Source organism: Electrona antarctica (genome assembly GCF_951216825.1).
Source record: "Electrona antarctica genome assembly, chromosome: 14".
Classification (NCBI taxonomy): Eukaryota; Metazoa; Chordata; class Actinopteri; order Myctophiformes; family Myctophidae; genus Electrona; species Electrona antarctica.
In genome coordinates this window covers 20,619,710-20,646,175 of record NC_136795.1, presented here as the reverse complement: position 1 = coordinate 20,646,175, position 26,466 = coordinate 20,619,710, and positions in this window count along the sequence as shown.

Genomic DNA, 26,466 nt, shown 5'->3' with positions numbered 1-26,466 from the left:
TGGACTATAGCCTTTTGCTTTTCCATGATTTTCACCTTTTTTCAAATCCTCCGGAATCGTGAAAAATGGCACCCTAGAGTATGCCCTCCGACACCATGGACTATAGCCTTTCGCTTTTCCCTGATTTTCACCTTTTTTCAAATCCTCCGAAATCGTGAAAAACAACATACTAGTATGCCCTCCGACACTAATGACCTTCATAAGACTAGTAAATGACCTTGACCAGTATAAATTACCTTGACCAGTATAAATGTCCGTGACCAGTATAAATGACCTTGACCAGTATAAATGACCTTCATACGACTAGTAAATTACCTTGACCAGTAGAAATGACCTTGACCAGTATAAATGACCTTCATAAGACTCGTACATGACCTTCACCAGTATAAATGACCATGACCAGTATAAATGACCTTGACCAGTATAAATTACCTTGACCAGTATAAATTACCTTGACCAGAATAGATGACCTTCATGAGACTAGTAAATGACCTTCACCAGTATCAGTGGATTTTTATGAAACAAACACTTTGCAGATAGTAAGATGATAATTCAAACTTTTCGTACATGTTGGTGAATTAAATAGGACTTCTGTTTGGATGAATGGGCTGTCTATGGGAAGTTGCACCTAGGTAGCACCTTGCTGGAAAGATGGCAGCCGTGTGCATATCATCAATGGTTCTAGTTCTAGTGAACATAAATAATACATAAATAGACTTGGTAACCTAAGTGTAGGGAGTACAAACACATTAAAGAACCTGGGGGCTATCTATGAAAATGCAACACAATGAGCAGAAAATAAAAATTAACCATGTAAATACAACAAATTGAGCAGAGCACTGCAGGGAGTTGAACCCCATTCCGGTAAACCAGAAGTACCACACCAGTGCCTTAGTTTTTGTTTTGTTGTACAGGTCCATTCGTTGAAATGTAATTTTTTACATTTCAACGGTAAAGTAATTTCACAATTTACATTGTAGGCAATAATTAATAACGGTATATAAAGAAGAAAAACAAACACAAAACTAACATTTTTGAATTATTGTCTCCACCAGGCCAAAGGCATGGGGAGAGTATGTTTTGCACTCCGTCTGTGTGTGTGTGTCCGTCAGTTTGTTAACAGCTAATCTCCGGCACCATTAACCCGGTCGATGCCAAATTTTGCACACACACTCCCTGGATGCCAACGATGAACCTCTGCCCCAAATTTTCCAGAACGGCCTGTTATAGCGCCACCAGGAGGCCGACTTTTGAAAAACCATTTTTTTTATATTACTCCTCCAGATTGTGTCCAAAAATCCCGCAAATCGCTACACACCATCTCTATATTCATGTGTTCAAGACGGATCTGTCCCATATTTCTTATTCTATCCTAATTGGCTAACATTGGCTTTCAAAGTTTGCAGGATTTGCCCATTTTGAACAAAAAGCCTCAAATCATGAACGCAGCGTGCAATTTACGTGAAATCTTTCACAGACTTTCCTACAAGGCTGAGGAATATATCCCACCCTTTTCACATTGGCCTGTTATAGCGCCACCAACAGGTGGATTTTTGCAAAACACATTTTTGGAAGAAAATGCCTCAAATCATCCAATTGCCATCCAAGGCGTAAGAAGAAATGGCACCCTTTTCACATTGGCCTATAATAGCCCTGAGTGGCACTTTTTCAAGTTTTGCTATGATTTTTTAAACTTTCTCTTGCCGACCTCCCACATTTAATTCGATGATTAACAAAAAACAGTGTTGGATTGATGACATACTGGCAGAAATGATACAGATCCTGGGACCTAACGCAAAGACCTGGCTTGTGGGGATGCTGAACACATGCATGGCACAGAAAACCATCCCTTCTGTCTGGAGAAAGGCCAAAGTGGTTGCAATCCCCAAACCTGGCAAAGGGAGGGAAAACAAATAACTGGAGCAGCATTCAGAGATCTCTCTAAAATGGTAAATGGTAAATGGTGCATTTATATAGCGCCTTTAAGCAAGGCGCTTTACATAGATTGTGCATTACATTCACCCATTCACACACACATTCATACACCGATTGCAGCGGAAGCCATGCAAGGTACCAACCAGCACATCAGGAGCAATTTGGGGTTCAGTGTCTTGCCCAAGGACACTTCGACATGTAGACAGGAGGAGCCGGGATTCGAACCGCCGACCCATGGATCATTGGACGACCTGCTCTACCTCCTGAGCCACAGCCGCCCCTACGACACTGTCTACGACACTGCCTACGACACTGTCCAACACCACACAATGGTCAGGAAAAGCCTCGTCAACAACATGCGCTTCTATGTCCAGTTAAAGGTTCAGAGGAGTAAACGGAAAGCCCACACGAACGGCCTCCCACAAGGTAGCGTGCTCGCCCCCCTCCTTTTCAATATCTACACAAACGACCAGCCACTACCCACAGAATGCCAGCGTTTCATCTACGCCGGTGACCTCTGCATTACCACCCAACAAGCAGACTTCCAGAAGATTGAGTCTGTCCTTGAAAGTGCCCTCCAAGAAATGTCAAGTTACTACAATACAACCACCTGAAACCCAACCCATCAAAAACCCAACTACGCAGCTTCCACCTGAGGAACCGAGACGCGAAAAAAGAACTGAGCGTCACTTGGGATGGTCACAAACTCTCCAACCATACACACACCATGTAACTTGGAGTTACACTGGACAGGACACTCTCCTTCAAAAAACACCTGGAGAACACAAAAGCCAAGGTCAACACCCATACCCGTGAAAAAAATGTTTACACACCTCATTCAAGTTCATTCAAGGCAGGCAGGCAGGCAGGCAGATCCATCCCAAAGCTTCCCTCAGGGAGCCTAGCTAGCCAGCAAGCCCGCCCAGTCAGCCAACGCAACCAGCCAGCCCCGCCAGTCAGCCAGTGTAGAAAGTCAGGCTGCCAAGCCAGCGCACATCAGCCCTTGCAACCAGCCATTGCAGCCAGCCTTGCTCAGTCAGCTCAGCCAGGCCTCTCTCGCGGCCTGGCTCTCTGTCTGCCTGGCCCGTTCTGCCCCGCCTTGCCTTGCAGCAACAGAACCAGCCGGCCTGGCAAGCCAGCCAGCTCAGAATGCGAGCCCAGAGAACGCAGGCAGGCAAGCACGCAGTCAGGCGAGCCAGTTTCAGACAGGCAGGCCAGGACAGACAGTTTGTGGCAGACCGAGGCAAGCAGGCAAGGCACAGTTAAGCAACAAAGTGCAGGCAGGGGGACTATCCGGCCTAAGGCTGCGCTGCAAGGGTTGGATCCTGGCTTGCTGCAAATGCTGGTCTGGGCTGGCTGGCTGTTGGCTGCACAGGCTGTCTGGGCACCCCGAGTCTGGGCTTGTAAAATGTTTCGCTGCGCTGGCTTGCTGGGCTCGCATTCTGAGCTGGTTGGCTTGCCAGGCCGGCTGGTTCTGTTGCTGCAAGGCAAGGCGGGGCAGACCGGGCCAGGCAGACAGAGAGCCAGGCCGCGAGAGAGGCCTGGCTGAGCTGACTGAGCAAGGCTGGCTGCAATGGCTGGTTGCAAGGGCTGATGTGCGCTGGCTTGGCAGCCTGACTTTCAACACTGGCTGACTGGCGGGGCTGGCTGGCTGCGTTGGCTGACTGGGCGGGCTTGCTGGCTAGCTGGGCTCCCTGAGGGAAGCTTTGGGATGGATCTCTAGGGGCCTCGGCTTGTGTTGAGCCTTCCAACGGCGTCTACCTTGATCTCCGTCCTAAGAAAGAAAGACAGAAAAAGAAAGACACACACAAACCCAACTATGCAGCTTCCACCTGAGGAACCGTGACGCGAAAAAAGAACTGAGCGTCACTTGGGATGGTCACAAACTCTGCAACCATACCCACCCCATGTATCTTGGAGTTACACTGGACAGGACACTCTCCTTCAAAAAACACCTCGAGAACACAAAAGCCACGGTCAACACCCGCAATAACATCCTGCGAAAACTAGTGAACTCCAAGTGGGGCGCAGACCCACAAACAATCCGTGCAACTGCCATGGCCCTGTCTTTCTCTACAGCAGAGTATGCCTGCTCAAGCTGGAGCCGATCACGTCACACCAAATTGGTCGACACAGCCCTAAATGACACCTGTCGCATCATCACGGGATGCGTCAAGACAACACCTGTCCCGCGCCTTTATGCGCTAGCCGGCACCTCCCCCCCGCACATCAGACGACTGTGTATCGCTCAAGATGAATGGAGAATACAGGAGATAGACAGTGAAGTTGGGGATGAACGAAGGAAAGTCTGGAATGAAATGATAGAGAACACCTCACACACACACACATAGTTTCCTTTCGTGGCTGTTTACATTCGAGGGTCGCCGGTCCTCTCGAACGGAACAGTTTAACGTCATGCCCAGGACGAAAAGATATAGAGAACACCAACATGACAAATAACAGCAGGAAGGCATGGGCCACAATCCGCCGTCTTGGCGAAGACCACACCATCCATAATTCACAACGGTCACAGCAAACCTCTGTTGCATCACAACTGGTGGCCAACAGTCGTAACCAACACCGCCGCCATCCCACAGGAGAATACCATCGCACAGTGGTATCAGACCAACCACAATCAGCCAGCCCTCAAACCAAACCCTTCGACATAGAAGAACTCGAAACTGCAATGGGAAAGTTGAAACCTGGAAAAGCAGCAGGGATTGATGACATATTGGCAGAAATGATACAGCACCTGGGACCTAACGCAAAGACCTGGCTTGTGGGGATGCTGAACACATGCATGGCACAGAAAACCATCCCTTCTGTCTGGAGAAAGGCCAAAGTTGTTGCAATCCCCAAACCTGGCAAAGACCCATTATCCCCAAAGAGCTACCGACCCATTTCCCTCGTCTGCATCACCTACAAGCTCTATGAGGCTGCTACTCCAACGCCTCATGCCACTCATAGACACCAAGCTGACTAAAGACCAAGCTGGTTTCCGTCCCGGCCGCTCCTGTGCTGGACAGAGCTCAACCTCACCCAACACATTGAGGATGGGTTTGAGGGAAAACAAATAACTGGAGCAGCATTCAGAGATCTCTCTACTGCCTACGACACTGTCCAACACAGCACAATGGTCAGGAAAAGCCTCCTCAACAACAGGCGCTTCTATGTCCAGTTAAATGACCAGAGGAGTAAATGGAAAGCCCAAAAGAACGGCCTCCCACAAGGTAGCGTGCTCGCCCCCCTCCTTTTCAATATCTACACAAACGACCAGCCACTACCCACAGAATGCCAGCGTTTCATCTACGCCGACAACCTCTGCATTACCACCCAACAAGCAGACTTCCAGAAGATTGCATCTGTCCTTGAAAGTGCCCTCCAAGAAATGTCAAGCTACTACAATACAACCACCTGAAACCCAACCCATCAACAACCCAACTATGCAGCTTCCACCTGAGGAACCGAGACGTGAAAAAAGAACTGAACGTCACTTGGGATGGTCACAAACTCTCCAACCATACCCACCCCATGAAACTTGGAGTTACACTGGACAGGACACTCTCCTTCAAAAAACACCTGGAGAACACAAAAGCCACGGTCAACACCCACACCCGTGAAATAAATGTTTACACACCTCATTCAAGTTGCAGGCAGGCAGGCAGGCAGGCAGGCAGGCCGAGGCAGTCATGCAGGTAGGCCAGCCGAGGCAGCCAAGGGTTAGGGTTAGTCAGCTCAGCCAGGCCTCTCTCGAGGCCTGGCTCTCTGTCTACCTGGCCCGGTCTGCCCCGCCCTGCAGCAACAGAACCAGTCGGCCTGGCAAGCCAGCCAGCTCAGAATGCGAGCTCAGCAAGCCCGCGCAGCGAACATTTTTACAAGCCCAGACTCAGAAATAACCAGTTTCAGGCCAGGACAGGACAGAAAGTTTGTGGCAGACCTTGGCAAGCAGGAAGGGTCGCAGGAAAGCATTGGCAGTTGGCAGGCGGCCCGGGCAGTCAAACCCTACCCTTTGGCTTGGATGACTAATCAAGGGCACTGCACTGGGCCCGGGCAGTCAAACCCTACCCTTTGGCTTGGATGACTAATCAAGGGCACTACAGGCCTGGGCAGTCAAACCCTACCCTTTGGCTTGGATGACTAATCAAAGGCACTGCACTGTTAGGGCTGAGAGCCTGGCTTGCTGCAAATGCGGGTCTGGTCTGGCTGACTGTTGGCTGTCAGGTAGGAGACCCTGGCTGTCTGCTGAACATCCTGAGTCTGGGCTTGTAAAGATTTCCGCTGCACTGGCTTGCTGAGCTCGCATTCTGAGCTGGCTGGCTTGCCAGGCCGGCTGATTCTGTTGCTGCAAGGCAGGGCGGGGCAGACCGGGCCAGGCAGACAGAGAGCTGAGCTGACTAACCCTAACCCTTGGCTGCAATGGCTGAAGTGCGCTGGCTTGGCAGCCTGACTTTCTACACTGGCTGACTGGCGGGGCTGGCTGGCTAGAGCCTTCCAACGGTGTCTACCTTGATCTCCGTCCTAAGAAAGAAAGACAGAAAAAGAAACACACATAAATTCAGAACGACTTAAACCCTCTATATTTAATAAAACAATTCTGGACAGGAATCCTGTATTGCAGGTGTGCCCAAAAAGGTACATCGTGATCTACCAGTAGATCACAAAGGCTGTGCAGGTAGACCACATGGCATGCCCCTGTATATAATCTATCACTTGAATTAAGGTGACTTGATTGATTGACATAAAAAAGGCCTGTCTGCTCAAATGTTGCACACAAACATCAGTAGCACTACAAAGTTATTGTGACAGTAATAATTGCTATAGTGTGTGTTCAGTAACAGTGTTAAATAGTTCTATATTGTGCAGTAATGATTGCTATAGAGTGTGTTCAGTAATAGTCTTAAATAGTTCTATATTGTGCAGTAATGATTGCTATAGAGTGTGTTCAGTAACAGTGTTAAATAGTTCTATATTGTGACAGTAATCATTGCTATAGAGTGTGTTCAGTAACAGTGTTAAATAGCTCTATATTGTGACAGTAATCATTGCTATAGAGTGTGTTCAGTAACAGTGTTAAATAGCTCTATATTGTGCAGTAATGATTGCTATAAAGTGTGTTCAGTAACAGTGTTAAATAGCTCTATATTGTGCAGTAATCATTGCTATAGAGTGTTCAGTAACAGGAATATTCTTGTCTCTCCAGCTCTTTAATAAATAGAAAGGGGTTTAAATAATTTAATGTTCCAGTTCTAATTGTGTCTGTTACATTACAATTCCACTTGTTTAATCTGTATCCTGACTGCGTTCCTGATTGGATAAAATTCCAGTTTCAGAAAATGCTTTTTCTGTTCAACAAAAAGCTGGAGAGCCCGGGAGACCCCCGTTACTTAACAAACACTATAGCAATGATTACTGTCACACTATAGAGCTATTTAACACTGTTACTGAACACACACTATAGCAATGATTACTGTCACAATACAGAGCAATTTAATTTAGGTGACCAAATGGACCCCAATAGTAGATCTTTACACTCTCAATAGTTTAATTGTCGTTAAGCATCTGCATTACTTAATCTCCAAAAAACTACAGAATTGGAGAAAGTAGAAGACTGCTACTTCTGGTCGATTGTTTACATATATTACAGTAGTCGAGTGGTTACAGACTTTGCTCTGTTAACATGGATACCCGGGTTCGATTCCCACCAAATCCAAAGAGTGTTTCTTTGCTTCCCGCCAATTTCAAAGACTGTTTGTCCTTTTACCAACCAAACAACAAACAATACTCTTTTCACATCTAGTCGATTATTTATTCAGCATTTGATCCACGGACCACCATTTGACCAGATGTGAAATGTATTTCGTTTGTTTGGTTCGTAAAAAGGAAAAAGACTAATACCTCGACCGGGACTATAACTCGGGCCCTCGTGTTTACAAAGCGACGACACTAACGCATCCACTACAGGAACACGGTTGAACATTGGTGTAGATACATAGTATATATAAACAACACAAGTAACAACAACAAAAACCGTTAAGTATTAAAGTAACATAAATGATTTACCTGCAGACGAAGAGCACGATGGGTGACGTGGCACTTTCAACAAACTGTGATCATCAAACCCGCATCACTGCGTCTGCGTCGTATTTGAGGGGGGGCTCCTTCCGGTGTGAGGCTCCGCCCACGAGTTTTCCCCGCGAGTTTGATTTGTTGTAGTCATTTGTAGTCCTACCTACTACGTTACATCCGGGTACTAGTAGGCACCAGATCCCATCCGCTTCTCATTGTAAATACTAGCAACGGGTGAATCTTTTTACAATGACGTTATTTTTCAGAAAGGAAGCCATTGATGGTTAAAATGGGCCTTAATGCTTCCAACCCGAGTAGAATTATTAATGTAACTGTACAAGTGTCTATGACAAAGAAAATATATGATGTGGAAGCTTCCTTGAGTAAGACCCGGAAGTGGCTCTGGAAGAGCGGGTTACGTCATGGCTTACATCGTCAATACAGAACGTGATCCCCATCCTGACAGTGTCATCAGTGGTCTAGCAGTCTAGACACCCGACTTTGAATCTGAACTTTATAACTTCATGGGTTCAAACCCCTCTGATGTTTTTCCAACAAACACGGATTACTTGTTTTTGTGAGGTTACGGTTAGGGCTAGTTTCTCATGAATTAGTCCACGGTCCATCCACGGACCCCCATTTAATGGCATTTCTATCTCTGGGACCCCCAATTTATATTGTAAAATCAAGGTTAATTTAACTCTGAGGGTGTACAAATGGAACATTCTAGCGGATTCTTTAGCTCAACGGCCCTAGTGCTGATGAATCACTACGGAGACATTTCTCAACGCGCTGTGGCGCTGTTCTGATTTTCACTGCCAACTGACTTTTGTGTTTTTTCCTCTGCTGTTCTTCTTCATCACTGTTTACTCCTTGACCCTACTAAAGACCCAATGTTTTATTTCATATGATTTGAAATGTATTTGACTGAGTTTAAAGGTCTGATTTGTTGATTTGTTGATTTGCTGATCAACAAGCTCGTAGATCGGATAGTTTCAAATAGCCGATGTGTATAGGGTTTATAGTGGCTACAGCTGATGTTGATGCTATATTAAAAAACAAAACACGAAATCTGACCCCTGGGGGACTCACTGTGCTATTATATATTGTGATTATAGGTCAGATAGGTCAGTCAGTAAACACTGAAGTTGGTGCATTGATTCACAATACCAGAATGCACTGGTACTGTAGGGGAGCTTAAATCTAGTAAGCATCCATCATTTACACCTGGCTGTGAAATTGGGAAGCACATGGGGAAAGTAGAAAACATTATTTTACACAAAAAACTGTTTTTGTAGGTCAAAGTAAAATTTCGACACATCATGTTAAACAAAGCAAAATGTACCTAGGTCTAAAATGTAATATCATACACGTTGATGATTTGCCAATGGATAGAACAATGTGAATCATTTAGCAATTAAATTGTCTGAAGTAGCTTATTCTAGTCATTGTCTCCACCAGGCCGAATCTCCGGCACCGTTAACCCGGTCGATGCCACATTTTGCACACACACTCCCTGGATGCCAACGATGAACCTCTGCCCCAAAATTTCCAGAACGGCCTGTTATAGCACCACCAGGAGGCCGCTTTGTGCAAAACAAGTTTTTGGACAGTACACCTACAGATTTGGTCCAAACATCACGCAAATTGGTACACAGTCTCTCTAGAGCCATTCAACGAAACGTGTGTCTCAGATTTCTCAGACTCCATCCTGATTGGCTAAGATTGGCTTCCAAAGTTCGCAGGAGTGCTCAGTTTCAAACAAAATGCTGCAAATCATGAACACATCGTGTGATATCCGTGAAATTGTGCACGCACATTCCCACTAGGCCGAGGAAGAAATGCCACATGAACATTTTCAACTCAGCCTCATGGTGGCGCTATAACTGGCCAAAAAGTGTTTTTACCTCTAACTGCACGGATCTGTGGATAACTTTGTATGCCAACTCCCTAGAAGCCAAGGAAAAACCTTTGCCTGGAATTTTTCACATCTGCTCTTTATAGCGCCACCAGGAGGCCGACATATGTTAAACACATTTTCTAATATTACTCCTTCAGATTTTATCCAAATTTCACGCAAATCGGTACACATGCTCTCCATAGTCATGTGATCAAGACGGGTTTGTTTGATTTCTCATAATCCACCCTCATTGGCTACAATTGGCTTCTAAACTTTTCAGGAGTAGCCCGCCTTGTACCTGTTTTGTACAAATCGCCACAACTACTAAACGCAGCCTTCTGATTGTGGTGAAACTGTGCATGCATATTCCCACTAGGCTTTGGAAGAAATGCCACTACAACAGGCCAAGCCGCGTCACACACACACACACACACACACACACACACACACACACACACACACACACACACACACACACACACACACACACACACACACACACACACACACACACACGTTTATATTGCTCCTAAACATTTTGCCAAGCATCACACACACACTCCTATCCTCCTGGTGGAGACCTGTGCCCAGAAGGGCACTTTTTCTAGTTTTGCAGTGTTGTTAAACACATACCCAGCTTAACGTCTGTAAAGTTACACGACTGAGCCACCCAGGTGATGGCAATAATACTAATCACCATAGTCTTACGATGCATTACATGAAAACTCGGAGTTGGATACTGTATCTCGCTCTAACATCCATCCATCCATCCATCTTCAACCGCTTATCCGTAGTCGGGTCGCGGGGGCAACAGCTCCACCAGAGTGCTCCAGACTTCCCTCTCCAGAGCAACATTATTATTAGTGACTTCCTCCTGGGGGATTCCGAGACGTTCCAAGGCCAGTGAGTCGATGTATTTCCTCCAACTGCGCCTTGGTCTGCCCCGGGGTCTCCTCCCAGTGGGACGTGTGTCGAGGACCTCCCTAGGGAGGCGCCCGAGAGGCATCCTAACCAGATGCCCGAACCACCTCAGCTGACTCCTTTCCAGGCGAAGGAGCAGCGGTTCTACTCTCTCGTGTGACTGAACTTCTCACCCTATCTCTAAGGGAGATGCCAGCCACCCGTCAAAGAAAACTCATTTCGGCCGCTTGTATTCGCTCTAACATGTCCTCATATTTCTATTTATTGAAATAATGTCATGCACATTAATTTGTCCAATGCATAGCCTGGTTGACTATAGATTTAGAAGACATTTTGAAGCTCTTGCTACTGAAATGATCGATTATTTATATGGAGAAATCCCGTCATTTAACATCTCAATGGGTGAGAAGGAAAGCTTGCCATATCTGCTCTCTTAGTAACCATTGCTAACGTGCCTATTGGACAAGGACGGGTTGGGGAGGGACTTAGCTAATTGGTGCACCTTTGCTGAGGCTATAAGAAAAAAAAATCACACCGTGTGAAGTGAGGAGCGCTCTTATCATCGTACATCATCCAATAAAACAAAAATAGGAAAATAAATATCAATAAATTAACATTATTTATTAATTAATTACTAGTCTTATGTCTTCTGTTCTCCAATAACCTATAGACTGCATCCTCCTTGCATTTATTTTCTCCTCCATTGTCCTATCTATTGTTATCAAAGTTATCTCAACCTATTTCTACACTTTTCCTATCTAGAGCTATCATTTGTGTCTTATCCTGTTTCCTTACATTTTGCCAGGTTCTCTGTCTCTATCTACTACTTTTAACTTATAATCAGACAGTGAAGGAGGCAAGAAATGTTTATTTCTCAAATCTTATAAATAAAAATAGGAATAATCCGAGAGCACTGTTTTCTACAGTTGATAGACTGGTCAACCCTGCTCCTGTCCCTGTCCCAGTCTATTCAAAAGATGACTGTGAAATGTTTTTAAATAAAATAACCGATATCAGAAACACAATATTGCCTCCCACTACTTCTACAGTTGATTGTCCAGCTCTTCTACCACTTTTAAGTGAGTTCAGTCAAATCTCCCTAGAAAAAGTGAACGAGACAGTGTCTAAAATGCGTTCCTCCTCCAGTCCACTGGATGTGATTCCAACCAGTATTTTTAAAGATGCTTTTAACTCCTTAGGTCCACATGTATTGTCCATTGTAAACAGATCCCTTAGTTCTGGTTGTGTCCCTGATTATTTTAAACATGCTGTTATCCAGCCACTTAAAAAACAAAAACAACTGTGGAATCTTTCTTAAACAGGTCCGTGGATTATTACCTTATTATTTTCCTATGAAATGAGTTGCGAATCCCAGGCAAAGTCCTTCTTTATTCAATCAAGAGGCATATCCCATAGTTACATCAGGTTACAAGCATCAAGCATCAATTCCATACAGCATTTTGAGGCCTTCGATCTCCTTCCAGGCAGAGAGCCTGGTGGCTACCAGTTTCCCTCAATTCTAACTCCTGATTCTAACCGTCCCCTCTCTTTATCTAGATAACATGCAGTGGGTGTCACCTTGTGTGTGTGTGTGTGTGTGTGTGTGTGTGTGTGTGTGTGTGTGTGTGTGTGTGTGTGTGTGTGTGTGTGTGTGTGTGTGTGTGTGTCAGGAAGTAAAAAAACCCACTGTAGTACTATAATAAAATGCATAGAGACAAACTGTTAACCTCCTATCATAAAGATTGGCAGAATTATCTGAGAAGTCAAATAGTAAACCCTACAATTTGGAATGACTGTCTTTCAGCCCCGAGAGTGGCTTCCTGCCTGTGGAACAATTGATATGCAAATAGACTTTAAGGCACTTTGATGAGACACTGGAGAAATGGCTTACAGAAGTTAAAGTTATATGTACAATTATGACTAACCATGTAATTATGAATATGTTATGATTCATAATACACCACACTTGATGCGTCACTCCCTGTTAACTACAGACCAATTTCAAAACTCCCTTTTATTGCCAACATTTTAGAGAAGGTGGTCTGCGAACAATTACTTTTAACAGTTGAAAACAACAACATAAGTTTCAATCGGGCTTTCGTCCAAAGCACAGCACCGAAACGGCACTCCTCAGGGTCTCAAATGATATCCTGATGCGTGCAGACTCTGGGGAGTGTTCGGTTCTGCTGCTACTGGACCTAAGTGCAGCCTTCGACACTATACATTTTGATTAATAGATTAGAAAAATGGGTAGGACTACGGGGGACTGCATTAAAATGGTTTGCCTCTTACCTGTCTAACAGGAGTGTTGCTGTGGCCATAAATGATCATGTCTCTTCCTCTGCACAGTTAAAACATGGCGTGCCCCAAGGTTCAATTCTTGGTCCCGTTTTCTTTTCTTTATATATGCTTCCACTTGGTGTTTTAATCAGTAATTTTAATCATGTGTCTTACCACTGTTATGCTGATGACACCCAGCTGTATTTTGCTTTTAAACCCTCTGATCATAGCAAATTGTCTATTTTAAAAAATTGTCTGTCTTCCATTAAAGACTGGATGGCAGAACATTTTCTTCAGTTAAACCCGGACAAAACTGAAGTCCTTATCATAGGCCCTGATACTATATGCAATGACATAAAGCAGTCCCTGGGTCCTTCATCAGCACACTTCACTAAAGTTTTAAAGAACTTAGGAGTGTTATTTGACCAGCAAATGAATTTTGAGCCACATATTAAAAAAGTGGTTCAAACCTGTTTCTTTCAGCTAAGAAACATTGACAAAATCAAGTCGCTTTTAACCCCTCGAGATCTGGAACAACTCATTCACGCTTTTATTTCTTCCCGGCTGGACTATTGTAATTCATTATTCACTACCCTCAGTCGCTCTTCAATACACCGCCTCCAGCTGGTGCAGAATGCAGCTGCCAGACTTTTAACAAACACTTTTAGAAGGTCTCATATCACGCCTGTGCTTGTTGCTTTACACTGGCTTCCAATTGACTGCAGAATTGTTTTTAAAATTTTATTAATCACTTTTAAAGCTCTCCATGGGCTGTCTCCCATGTACTTAACTGAACTATTATCCCCCATAGCAAATGTGAGAACACTGAGGTCTTCAGGTAAAGACCTTCTTAAAATTCCTAATACAAGACTAAGAACTAAAGGCGATAGAGCTTTTGCGGTTGTAGCCCCTACCCTATGGAATGAATTACCCCTTTCCCTAAGGAGGGCAGAATCTGTCGATACATTCAAAAAACTGCTAAAAACCCATTTGTTTCGTAAGCACTTTTGTTTGTAATACTGTCTATTTGCATGTTTATATATTTTATCACTACTCTGTCATTGTGTTGTCGTTTTATTGTTGATCTATGTGTTGCTCTTGTTTTATTTAATTTTGTTTGTTGTACAGGACCTTGTGACATTTGTTTTGAAAGGCGCTTTATAAATAAAATGTACCTTACCTTACCTTTTATAGAAAAGTAGAGTTTTGTCTTGATATCGCTCCCATCCCCTCTTTGATTTCATCCACCCTACTTTTCTTTACTTATAGCCAACTGAATCTTCTTGTCCATTATCTCTCTGTCTGCTTGTTTCTCTCTGCTTGTCTCTCATGGGATTTAATGTTTGTGTTGTTGGCAATTAGCCGATTTGCTCAGACACACATCATCAGGTTGGAACTGGCAACCATGACTACAAACAGCAACTGAAAAAATGACAAATCCCGCTAAAATATCAAACTGGGGCTCCTTGAAATGTAGTAAGGTTGCGAAACACTGCTCTAACAGAAGGACAGAACAGTGCTGCATGGGCAGTAATATTGTGTGTGTGTGTGTGTGTGTGTGTGTGTGTGTGTGTGTGTGTGTGTGTGTGTGTGTGTGAGAATGTGTGTGCGTGTGTCCGTGTGTCCGTGCGTGCGTGCGTGCGTGCGTGCGTGCAGTGGATTGGACTCCTGGGGCAGAGAATGGACGCACTCCTGTGTCAGAAAGGTCAGCTTATATTAAGGACATCTTTAGCTATCAGAAAAACATAATTTCCCATCTCAGGCATTCAATTAATATTCGTATGTATTTCTATTTTATATAGAATAATATAGTAACAGGGTTGAGTCAACCCTGTTATTCACGGGGTTGTGATTTTTTATTCAAGATGGCCACTACACCATATGGCATGCATGAGATTAAGAAATCAGATATATTGTTGAAATAACAAACATAATTCTCACAAATAATTGTTTTCTATCTTTATTCCATGTAACAGAGATGAGCTGTTATGCTTTACGACCACATGTGAGAGTATAAATTACTCTAAAACATTGTAAAATAAGGTTTGACATTGCCTCTTTCTGTAGCATGTTGTTCAGAAGACTTGTAGAATGCCACTTCCTGTTGGTGATGTCACTAAAGGGCCAGTTCATTATTGTTATGGAGGGGAGAATGACTTGTGTAACGGGGTTGAGTGCGATTGGGGGACAGAGCTACATAATGCTATTTTAATGATTAATCATCTATTTATTCAAAAGCTAAACATGACCAGCAATAAAGCACAGATAGATGTATATGTGAATGGCATGATTTATGGATTTCTGTACATTTTTAATAGTCATATCTCAAGTCCACTTTCATCGAAGGCCATTGGGGAAAATAGGGGGTGTCTACTGAAAGAAAGCAAGATAATTTCTGATATGAAGATAAAATCCATGTAATTTGTAAACAATATTAAAGGGAACATTTAAATTGATGGAAAAAGCTTTTAAAAGTACATTTTGGTGACTCAATCGATAAAATACACCTTAAAAGGTCAGAGGGACTGCAAATCGTACCGGTTTCGTGGAATGACTTGACACTTGTTTTTTCATGCCATATATATGAAAGCAGGGAATCATAGCTTCAACAGCGAAAACAGAAAACAGCGAGTTGAGAAAACAGGCTTGAATTCACTTCTGTGGTCTCTAACATTACACCTACACATGTTTAAGCATTTATTTCATATTTACATGTTGATTTCAGCTTTGACATTTATTTCAGACATGCTCTACTAGTATGTGATCTTCCTGTGCTATTAACTCATTTTGGATGAGTTAATAGTACAGTTAGTCTTGCCGCCATAACGGTGTATAAAAGAGTCACATATTTGAAAGGTATATTTTCTCTTTTTCTCTCCACAAAACATTTGATCTGGATTTTTTGTGTCCACAAAACATTTGATCTATTTACAGTCTATTCTAACATACACTTTTATCTGATAACAATATTTGTCCTTCGTGTACCTGGCTGTATCACTTCATTAGATGAAAGTGGCAAACAGCATTAATATCACATTGCTGTTGCTTATGGTGACTTCCATGCAGATTCATTGGAGCCTAACAAAAAAGCACGGTGAACCTTCTCTATAGCCTAGCTCTGCACATCCTTTAATGTTACTTTGTCTTTATTGACAAGACTGTATAGGTGAACTCTATAGTCTGCCTGTTCACAGTAACTAGAGCACATTGATGCACATCACTTGTGTTTGGGAGGTATTGATGTTCAGGCCTGTTTGCTTGGCACACTTACCTCTTTCGGTTTTCTCCTTCAGATGGATATGTTTTGAGGAAAGAACAGCAAGTACTGCACTTAAAGTTGCACAACGTAACTTTCCCGGATCATAGGGGAGCAAAATCATGTGGGTATTGTTTAAAAAATATTCCTAAAAATAAAGTAATGGAGCTGGGATGTGATGCAACATGTAGATTGACTATTTTCACTATTTGGCTTATGAATCAGGTGAAAGAAATGTCCCCCACTCTATTTTTGCCAAACTGGAACTCTTAAGTGTATGCCCTATGTATCATGTAATGTTTCATTTCCCCTAAGGTTGGCTTGAATTTACCACATCAACCCAACTGGAATGGAAGGATTCACACACCCTTCATCACACAACAAACCGCTCGCACAGTAGCACACACTCACTTTATTACAACCTCTATACCAACACACTCACCAGCAGTCACACCATTCATTCGGACATCACGCATGCAAGCGCACGCCCGCACAGACACACACACACATGCACACACACGCTCGCACACACCATTGCAACATATCACATTACAGGCAAAGTGGTCTGTAGTGGTCTTTCCTGAGGCTTTCCCGAGGGCCAGTTGCTAGGCAACGTGGAGATGTTCTAAACACTTTGGTATAACACTGGGGAGGAGGAAGGGCGGTACACATTATATAGGGACCAAACAGACCCCCAATTTGGTATGAATCTGAGACTCTCAGAGTTACAGAGCTGAATGGGACGGGATTTGGTTCTTATCTTTATAATTTAGCTGGGGACCACCTGGAAACTCCTGAAGGACACCTGACGGTCCCTGGACCCCACTTTGAGAACAACAGAGTTCATCTAAAAAAAAAAAACCCAAAAAACATCAAGATGTATAAGATGAAAGATGCATACAATGTATGGCAGTGCTTTGTTTGTCTATTTGTTCTTTGTGTTGTGTTGATTTTGTTTTTGCGACCGCAGGTCGCATTTACTATGAAATCGTGCATCAGCTGGTCATGCCTCGTGACATCATGTGACATCATCAGGGATGGAGATCCCTGATGTCATCAATATTAAGCCCATATATGGAGATCACTGATGTCATCAATATTGGCCAGTAACTCTACATCTGACCTCAAACCTCAAACCCTTAGATCTCCATATATGGAGCTGACCTATTGTGACATTCCATATGACTGTCAGCAAGAGGCAAGGATGCAATTACATGCTGTGCTTTACCAGTTAACTTACACTGCAGCAGGGTGGACCAGTTCTCTTTTGGCCACTTAAGTACAGTCGCAAGGCGCTCAAAAGGTATGAAAGAAAGCATCTACTTCCGTTTCCCGAAAGGGAGGCAGCTCTATGTGTTTAAACAGGTCTGATTTACCAGATAGTGTGGTGGATGTAGTTGACGAGGCTGGCGTACCTTGAGTGGCAGTAGTAGAGGCAGGGGCCACCGCAGTGGATGGCGGAACGAAGGCAGAGGAGGTGGACAGTGCCACAGTTTGGGGAGAGGACTCCAGTTCCAACTTACGCAGCCTGATGGCTGTCTCTAGCTGGAATTCCAATTCCAGCCTGCGGATGGCAAGCTGTTGTTTATGCTCAGCTTTCTGAGCTTTTTCGGCAGCTTCCCTAAGTTCCCTCTCCCTTTTCTCCTCCCGCTCTCTGTCGAGGCGGGCCAAACGCAACTTGAGCTTAGCGCCATCCAGGGACTCTGTTAGGGTCGGAGAGAAAGCCATGGGGCCGGTGGTGACCCGCCCATCTCCAATATTTCAGGAGGGGCTGCACCATCAAGCCCCACCTCCAGAGAACACAAGACACCCCTGTCCACTAACCCACCAAACACTACTGGCTTAATTTCCCCTTTACGGGACCCAGTTTAGAGAGTTATGCCAAAATGTTTGGCCACCAAAATCAGATCTTCCTTGCGAAACAATTCAAAAGCCTTCAGGGAAGGATTTAACACAAACTGATCCAAATCAAAGCCTGAAGCCATAGTACAAGAAAATTTGAAAACTTGAAACTTGGAAAACTTAAACTGACAACACAAGTCAACTTATTTGCAACCCCCCTATGCTCAATGATCCCGGTCGAGCCCCCAACTTGTTACGAAACCCCTAAACCAAAATAGTCTTATGACATGTCTAGAGGCTATAGGGTTTCACAACAATGTAAGAAAAAGGGATATCAAGCATTGGAGGTGCAAATAAACAGAGTCAACACAGGTTTAGAGTCACCAAAGGTGATGTGCTTTTTTACTCTTGAGTTGAGGTATATTTACATGTGGTCAAAATATATGCACAAAGCATATAATAAAAGCAAAAACAATTAAGCCACTGCCAGGGGACACGGGTGTTGCCAAAATAACAAAAGAAACAGCTAGGGAAACAAAAGACAGACTAACTAACTATCTAGACAATTAGTAAAACAAAAGCCTGCCTACCTAACTACTCTAACCAAAACTTAGTTCAAAATACATGTGGTGGCAAACACCCCTTACCTAGTGTGCTTAACAAGGTTCTACCTACGTGGTGCCTATGTATAGAGGCCTCTGTCTTACCTGTCCCAAGGCAGGGCATATAGTATAGAATTTACATTACTAGTAGAACAATACACTAAAACATAAGGTTTGCTCTGGGGTCAATCAAAGGGGAACAAAAATGATGCAGCAGTGACAGGGCTACAAACAACTGAGGTTTACTGGTTGAGAGAGAGAGAGCCCAGGTGGGCCTCAGCCTTTTATAGGCAGCAGGTGGTGGTGATTGGATGAGGGAGGAGTCAGGTAACAGGCTGATTGACAGATGAGGTGACTGGGGACTTCAAACCTGCAGAGAATGAGAGAGTGGAGGGAAGGAGAGACAGGGGAGGAATACAGAGCAACCCTACACAAACTACACTACGTGGCACGTAACATTGATCCTTCCCCATCCATCCTTCCTCTTCGATGTCTCTCTTTTGACTGATACCTGTCCATTTAAACTCTAGACGGGCCTGCCCCAAAGTTATTAGTGCAGTCGCGCCTGGCAGCCGGCGAAAACTACAGTCCAACGTCTGGGCAGACCTTATGGGCATAGAGTTAGGGACTGCGGGGCATAGAATTGGCCTTATGCAGACCACTCCATATAGACTTTGCATTGCGCCTTGATTACCAAGCCCTGAGAAGCCAGCGTCAGTGATCTTTTCCGGTCACGTGATCCAAACGTGTTACTTCATCACAGTGTCAGAGGAAAACAGCTAATTAAACAGTTTAAACATAACTCGTGTATCATGTCTGGGAGGGAAAGAGGTCTTTATCAATTAACTCAGGTAACTCATGAATGGGAGTCGATGTGTTAAGTTAATGCCAGGTTTGCCATTGACAGCCCATACATCCAAGCTGGTTGTATTAAACCACATTAAATTCACCAACATTGCAGCTGTATGAAAAGCTTGAATTATCCTCTTTCTATCTGCAAAGTGTTTGTTTCATAAAAATCCAACGAATCCAGTGATATCCAACGAGCATTTCCAAACTCCAGCTCAGTGGCCTTGTGGTTAGAGTGTCTGCCCTGAGACTGGGAGGCAGGGGTTCAATCCCCAGCCGGGTCATACCAAAGACTCTAAAAATGGGACCCAGTGCCTCCCGACACTCAGCATCAAGGGGGTAAATCCCTGCGACATACTAGCGTCATGTCCAGGGAGTGTACTTGTACATCAAGCTGCCTCACACTACAGAAACAGGAGATAGGGTCCTGCCCTATGGGCCTCATGGCTCGGCAAGGCTACTTACTTACTTACTTCCCCAACACTTAGAAAACGTATCACCTGAATGTTTAAAGACAGGGGTACCCTGTCTGCCTGGCCTTGTGGTTAGGCTGTGCGCCCTGAAACTGGGAGGTTCGATCCACGGCCGGGTCATACCAAAGACTGTAAAAATGGGACCTGTTGCCTCGATCCCTGCTAGGCACTCAGCATCAATGGGTTGGATTGGGGGGTCAAATCAACTATTCAAATGATTCCCGAGCGCGGCACGGCTGCGCTCCCCGCTCCAAGAGATGGGTCAAATGTGGAGAACAAATTTCACTGCGGTAACCGTGTGTGACAAATCGTACAACTTTTGAGAGGACCTGTCCGTGTGGGGGCAGATGCAGAAACCGGAGTGCAGCTGATTTGATTAACCATTTTTAGCTTATGGGTTTGTTTATCTATTATTGTCCAGCACCAATCTGGACCTTAATTGTAGCCTAATTGGCTATATTATTTTTAATTGGTCATTTAACCCTGACTTGGCCTCGTGTACAGATTGTAGTGGGCCGTTTTAGTACAAGTTTACATAGTGTCAGTGGGCTGTCCTTTTTTCTGTGTTTGATTATTATTGATTGCTTACGAGGGAAGCTGTGACTGATTACTTGTCTTTCTGATCCCTCAAGAGGAGCCATTATTGGACCTGTCCTCTACAGAAGGAGGACTGGACACTGGATTCTATAAATAAACTGAGGGATTGGTTGAGACTTGGGTTAACATTCTTTATTGTTGCCTCTTTTTATTGTATTATTAAAGCCAGGCATGCTACCATTTTAATCTTGTTTTCCTAGAACCTGTGTTTAGCTTGGTGTATTCAAGGCCTGGGCTCATACCCTCTAGGTGCAGCCCTCACATTCTGACTTTGAACTGTCCTTTTCGCTTGATACCGTTTCGTAGAGATGGCCTACACGAAATCCCTAATTTCGTAGTTTACATTGAAATTTAAATAATTAGCGAGTTCTGAGCGAGTTGTGACTCAATGAAAAGACTAGTGTTCTTGGCTCTGTGCGGGCTGGGAAAACATAGAAAAACGGCACAGGGGGGTGGGCTGCAGCACAAGTGAGACTTCAAGGCAAGCAACAAATCACTCTTCCATGGGCTATAGACCGTAAGGCTATGAAGCAAAATAGAACTGGGCATAACGGGATAAGGGATCTCTTAAAGGCAATGGCATGTGGCACGGTGATTGGTTTAATTATTGTAACGCCCAAACCACACCTATGCATAATGTAACGGGTAACGGAGGTGTTTTAGGGATTTAGACAGGTGACCAAAATACTAACTTTAGTGGGGGAACACCCACTCCTCACTACTAAATCCCCAAATTGTGAATTTAGAATGCTCGAACCAGTCCATGCTAAATCCCTTATCCCTATGAACTTCTCCTTTTTTCTTTTTTTTTTTTTTACTATTTTGAAAAATATTTTTGAATAGCTTGTACTGTAGATGGGCTATTTTAAGATTTCAATTTACAGTCTTTACATTTTTTTTTCTTTCTTTTTTTAGATAAACACAGCAACTAAAATGGTAAAATGGTAAAATGGAGGGCATCTCCACCACAAGACCCTTCTGTGGTGCGTCTTTCTCCCTTTCAGTAAACTGAACACAGACTGCAGGCCTGAGCAGCAGGACAGACTAAATGTGCAGATGGCACAGTACAAATTAGACTGCGTCAGGATCGGGACAACTAAGCATGGACCCATCCTCAGGATTTTATACAACTGTGCTTGGATGCAAATCGACCCTGAAAACACTCCATGCAGTCCAAAAACCATTCCTTTTTTGTATAAAAAGATATTTTTTTCTTTTTTTATCTACAAGCTCACAACGCCTCACGATGTGAGCCGTTGTGTGCTTGTAGATATGCTATTAATTTTGTTGTTGTGTGACACATGAAGAAGGGCATTCAATTACAAAAAACTAAAGAAAAACAGAGATACGTGGTTTCTGCCATGACAGCGACATAATGTTGAACTAAATATTACAAAACTATAGGAACTAAAATGTTAGCAATTAAATCACCAATCGGTATGCAATACTTTATTACTTGCCCTGTTGACTGGCGGCAAATAAGATGACATTCACCGATGAAAGTGGCTGATGATTATCTGTTGTTTCATCATTTGTGGCCATTAAAAGAGGACTTAAAAATCGTTATTTTCTTTAATGAAGGTGTATTCGCTTCCCAAAAAGGGAGAATAAATAATAATGAAAACAAAAAATAAACAAAAGCATTATGGCAATTGACTTAAGCATGGCACCACATCTCCAGCAATCACATACAGTACATTGATAGCAGCGTTGTTTTTGGCAGCACATTTCTATTTTAGTTTTAGTTATAGTCTCTTGATTAGTTTTCACTTAGTTTTAGACACATTTTAGTCACCTGGAATCTGTTAGTGTTGGTTTAGTTTTAGTTGACTAAATGTCATGAGATTTTAGTCGACTAAATCTACAGGTGATTTAGTCGACTAAAATGTATTTTGGCGGGCCTTGGTGCCGTCGTAATGACTGTTTTTACATTTGCTGAAAATAGCCGATCTATGCTCACATGCTTGTGAGCTTGTAGATCAGCTATTTTCAGCATGCAACCAAGTGTAAAATGACTTATGCTGGATCTCTTGTCCACTAGTCCCTTCCTAACATTTTAGTCTAGTCGAAATTGTCAAATTATATTTAGTCTTAGTTTTGATTTAGTTTCCATTTAGTTTTCATCAGTGGAAAAAGGCAGTCAATTTTTTGCATAGGCTACATTGACTATATTATAGACTTTTTTGTGCTGCATTTTTTGTGTGGAGAAAAGTACTGTATGATGCCTCTCTGACTGATGCTGATCATTTACTGAATCCGTTTTCACCTCATCTTTGATTGATGGCTTCATGGCTTTTTTTCTCTCAAAATCTTTGGTAGCACTGACAGTACTCCGCACTGGCAGGTAAGCTGGAGCCCCCACTGAGAGGATGTAGTTTCATGTATTTCATTCTGGTTTAGACATCGTAGCATCATTATACCAGTCATAATGGGGATCCTTACTAAACTAAACTAAACTTATAGCACTTAAGGTGCTTGAAGGTTCTTTCTCATAGGTTATAAACATTATAAAAGTCTTTGTTCATGTAAAACCTGTACAGTGTCCTGTGCCAGTCCTTAGGCATTGTTCAAATGACATGTGGTCCCTCCCAACTTGTCAAATACAGTAGCTTGGTGAAAAGCAAGTGCCCTCTGACGCCATCTTGTGTCTCTATACATACAGGCCGGCTGTAGTTTATTTGATCCAAACATATGGCAGTTTAAAACACAAAAGAAAATTAGACATACAGTATACAGTATGTATATACAACACCCACAATATAAATGTTTGTGTCTACAGCAACAATTCACCCTTCATTCAGACAGGCGTACCACGATTTATATTTTGCAAATGACCTAGTCAATAAATTAAACAAAAACTCAGCTGTGCATGCGTGCGTGCGAAAAAGGAGAGCACTCACGCATGCAGAGCAGATCACACCTTGGGAGGTGTGTGAGTGTGAAACAGGGCATCCTGAGAAAGATATTCGTTCTCAGCAAACCTTCCCATGGTGAATACTAGGCTATAGTTTCAAAATAAATTCAATTTTTAAATCATTTTAATAAAAAATAAAAACTTAAAACAATTAAACCTTCTGTTAATAGAAAAAATAATAGTGTTCCACAAGGATGAAGGATTGACAGAGTTTATTAAGAAAAGATGATCATCAGAGCTCTGAGCCTATACGCTAGACTGACAGGCCCCCTCTCCAGCCCTCACAAGGCAACAGCCTGTCTGGCTAGAAGTTTTCTTAGACAGAAATTCTGTACTAAATGGTCATAAGGATATCGTTGCTGTCGGGCAGAAACCCCTTTTCTGCCCCCCATTTTTGAGTGGTGTAAACCACTCCTACAACTGGCTTTGTTTGTCTGTCTGTGCTCAAAAAATGAGCACGGTTGCTATGGTCACCCAGTTCACACGGGTGTGATTTCATTACGTCAGACATTACGTCAGACCACAGCTGATCAGTCTATATAAGACCTTACACCACTCAGTTCACACGGGTGTGATTTTTTACAAATGAACACCCTACGTGATCATACTACAAGTCGTACAAAAGTATCAAAGGAAGCAGATCTACAAGCTCGAAACCGAACGTCTATGGCTGTCTATTCGAGTACTTCCTCAAAGGGAATGGGTTTTTTTGCATGTCACTTCATCTCTGTCACATATAGCACCTATGAGGACACTTTTGAAAATGTTTGAAAGTTTTTCACCAACAATAACGATATGCCCAAATGAAGGACACCAGGAGTAGTTACAAAAATCAAGACAAATTTGCATGGCAAATTATGGCTGCTATAAGTCAGCCAAACCGACTGGTCTATAGTGTGTATAGAGTGGATATTATGACTTGCATTTGTTGTTGTGTTGTTTTTAATAGCTTTTCCCTCGTTGGCACAATAAAGGCACTGAACTGAGTTGGACTTATATCTGATATATTTTGAAACAATAATGCACTTTGTTTTATGAACCACCCAGACTTCTCAGATCATTTGGGATAGGTATGCTTTCTGCCAGATTCAGAGTTTAGTTTTTATGCACTGGAACACTCTTAGGTCTGCTAGAACTCTCTGTTCTTTTAAATCTTGTATTGATTGTTCCATGTGTTTGTTTATTTTTTTTGCACAGTGGCCCTTTAATGTTTTGTGTAAATAAGCACAAGCTTATATGTAAAAAGCAAGACCTGCTATACACTTCAATGGAAGTCGGAGGGCTTGGTTGAGACTTCCGTGCAGTGTCTCCCATTGGCTTAGGCAGCTTTTCAGAGTATGGGGTCAGACTCTTGCAGCCAATCAGAATCATGACTAGGTCGCACAAAGGTCGCTCTACCCAACAGCAGTGATCATAAGCCAGGTTTCACGAAAAAAATGCTTCAGTGCCCCAGCATGTAACAAGCGCTGTCAGGATACAGGCCTGGAGGGCTTGGGGACATTGGCGGAGCTCGGCTGTAAATAACCACAGCTCCACAGGACTTTTAACAGCTATTTGCTCCACAATTGTCCTGGAAACATGAGTTCTGCAGCTTGTATATATCTTACCAGCTCTGACAGAGCTCTTAGGGAGCCTTCAGAAAGTATGGACTGGTGGCTATGCTGCAGAGAGGACGGCTGCTGCCATCATTAGATCAATAGTGTGTGGTCACCTCTCCAGTAGCCTGGGGTCCGCTTTCTATGGCATAGGGTATGGGCACATCTAAGATTCCATGGGCGGCCAAAGGAAGCTGACTTCCGACGTCTTTTCCGGGTTTTTAGACAGCTGGTGGATGGAAAAGAAGCTCCACCCACGCGGCAGGTTGCCGCGTCGGCCAGATTCCCGGAAAAGCTTGCCCCAGCGGCAACCTGCCACGTGGGTGGAGCTTCTTTTCCATCCACCAGCTGTCTAAAAAAACGGAAATGACGCAAAACACAGCTTCTTCTGTCCGCGCATGGAATCTAAAGTGTGCCCAGGCTCATAGGCAGCTCCCGGCAGGATCCGCCAGGAGAATCTAGACGCAGCTGCACGGCATGAGACTAATTAATTAGAGCGACAGAGAGAGAGAGGAGTCTGTGTGTACGTGTGTGTACGTGTGTCAGAAATCGATCAGAAATCAGCAGATCAACGTTTGCACTACTCTATGCCGAATTGAAGTGTATATGGACTCGGTCCCAGACTTTTTTTTTCTCCCTGGAAATAAAAACGTCTGGGTTTCCGAGGCTACCTCTCCAGTGGTGCTTCCACTGGTGGGTGGGCATGAGGTTGCCACAAACATCAACCCTACAGTGTGACACTTTGTGTGCTTGTGAATAAAATATTCTATATGTAATAATGGATCTGTTGGTGTAGCATCATGGCTGTCATTCCCGTTTTGCACATCAGCAGTTTTGGGGGACGAGATTTTATGAGGGAAGGCACACCTTTACCCTTGTGCACTTGCAAGTGGATGGAAGCTGATATCCAATATCGCCTGCCCTCTGCACTGCATGTTGAAATTCTATGAAACCATGTTGGCTTGCCTTTCTCATTGACTTTGTAGCCTACCTATAAAATACCACCATCTCAGTTGTGCACAACTGATTGTCAACCAGTGTCTGACAGCAGGGACTAATGTCTCAATGGAGATGTACTTGCTGGACATATACTTTCATGGTCAAAGTTCACTCTCTCTCGGTGTGTGTGTGTGTGTGTGTGTGTGTGTGTGTGTGTGTGTGTGTGTGTGTGTGTGCGCGCGCGCACATGTGAATGAGTGAACTTTGCAACAGGCCTGTCTGTGGTGTTTCAAAGCT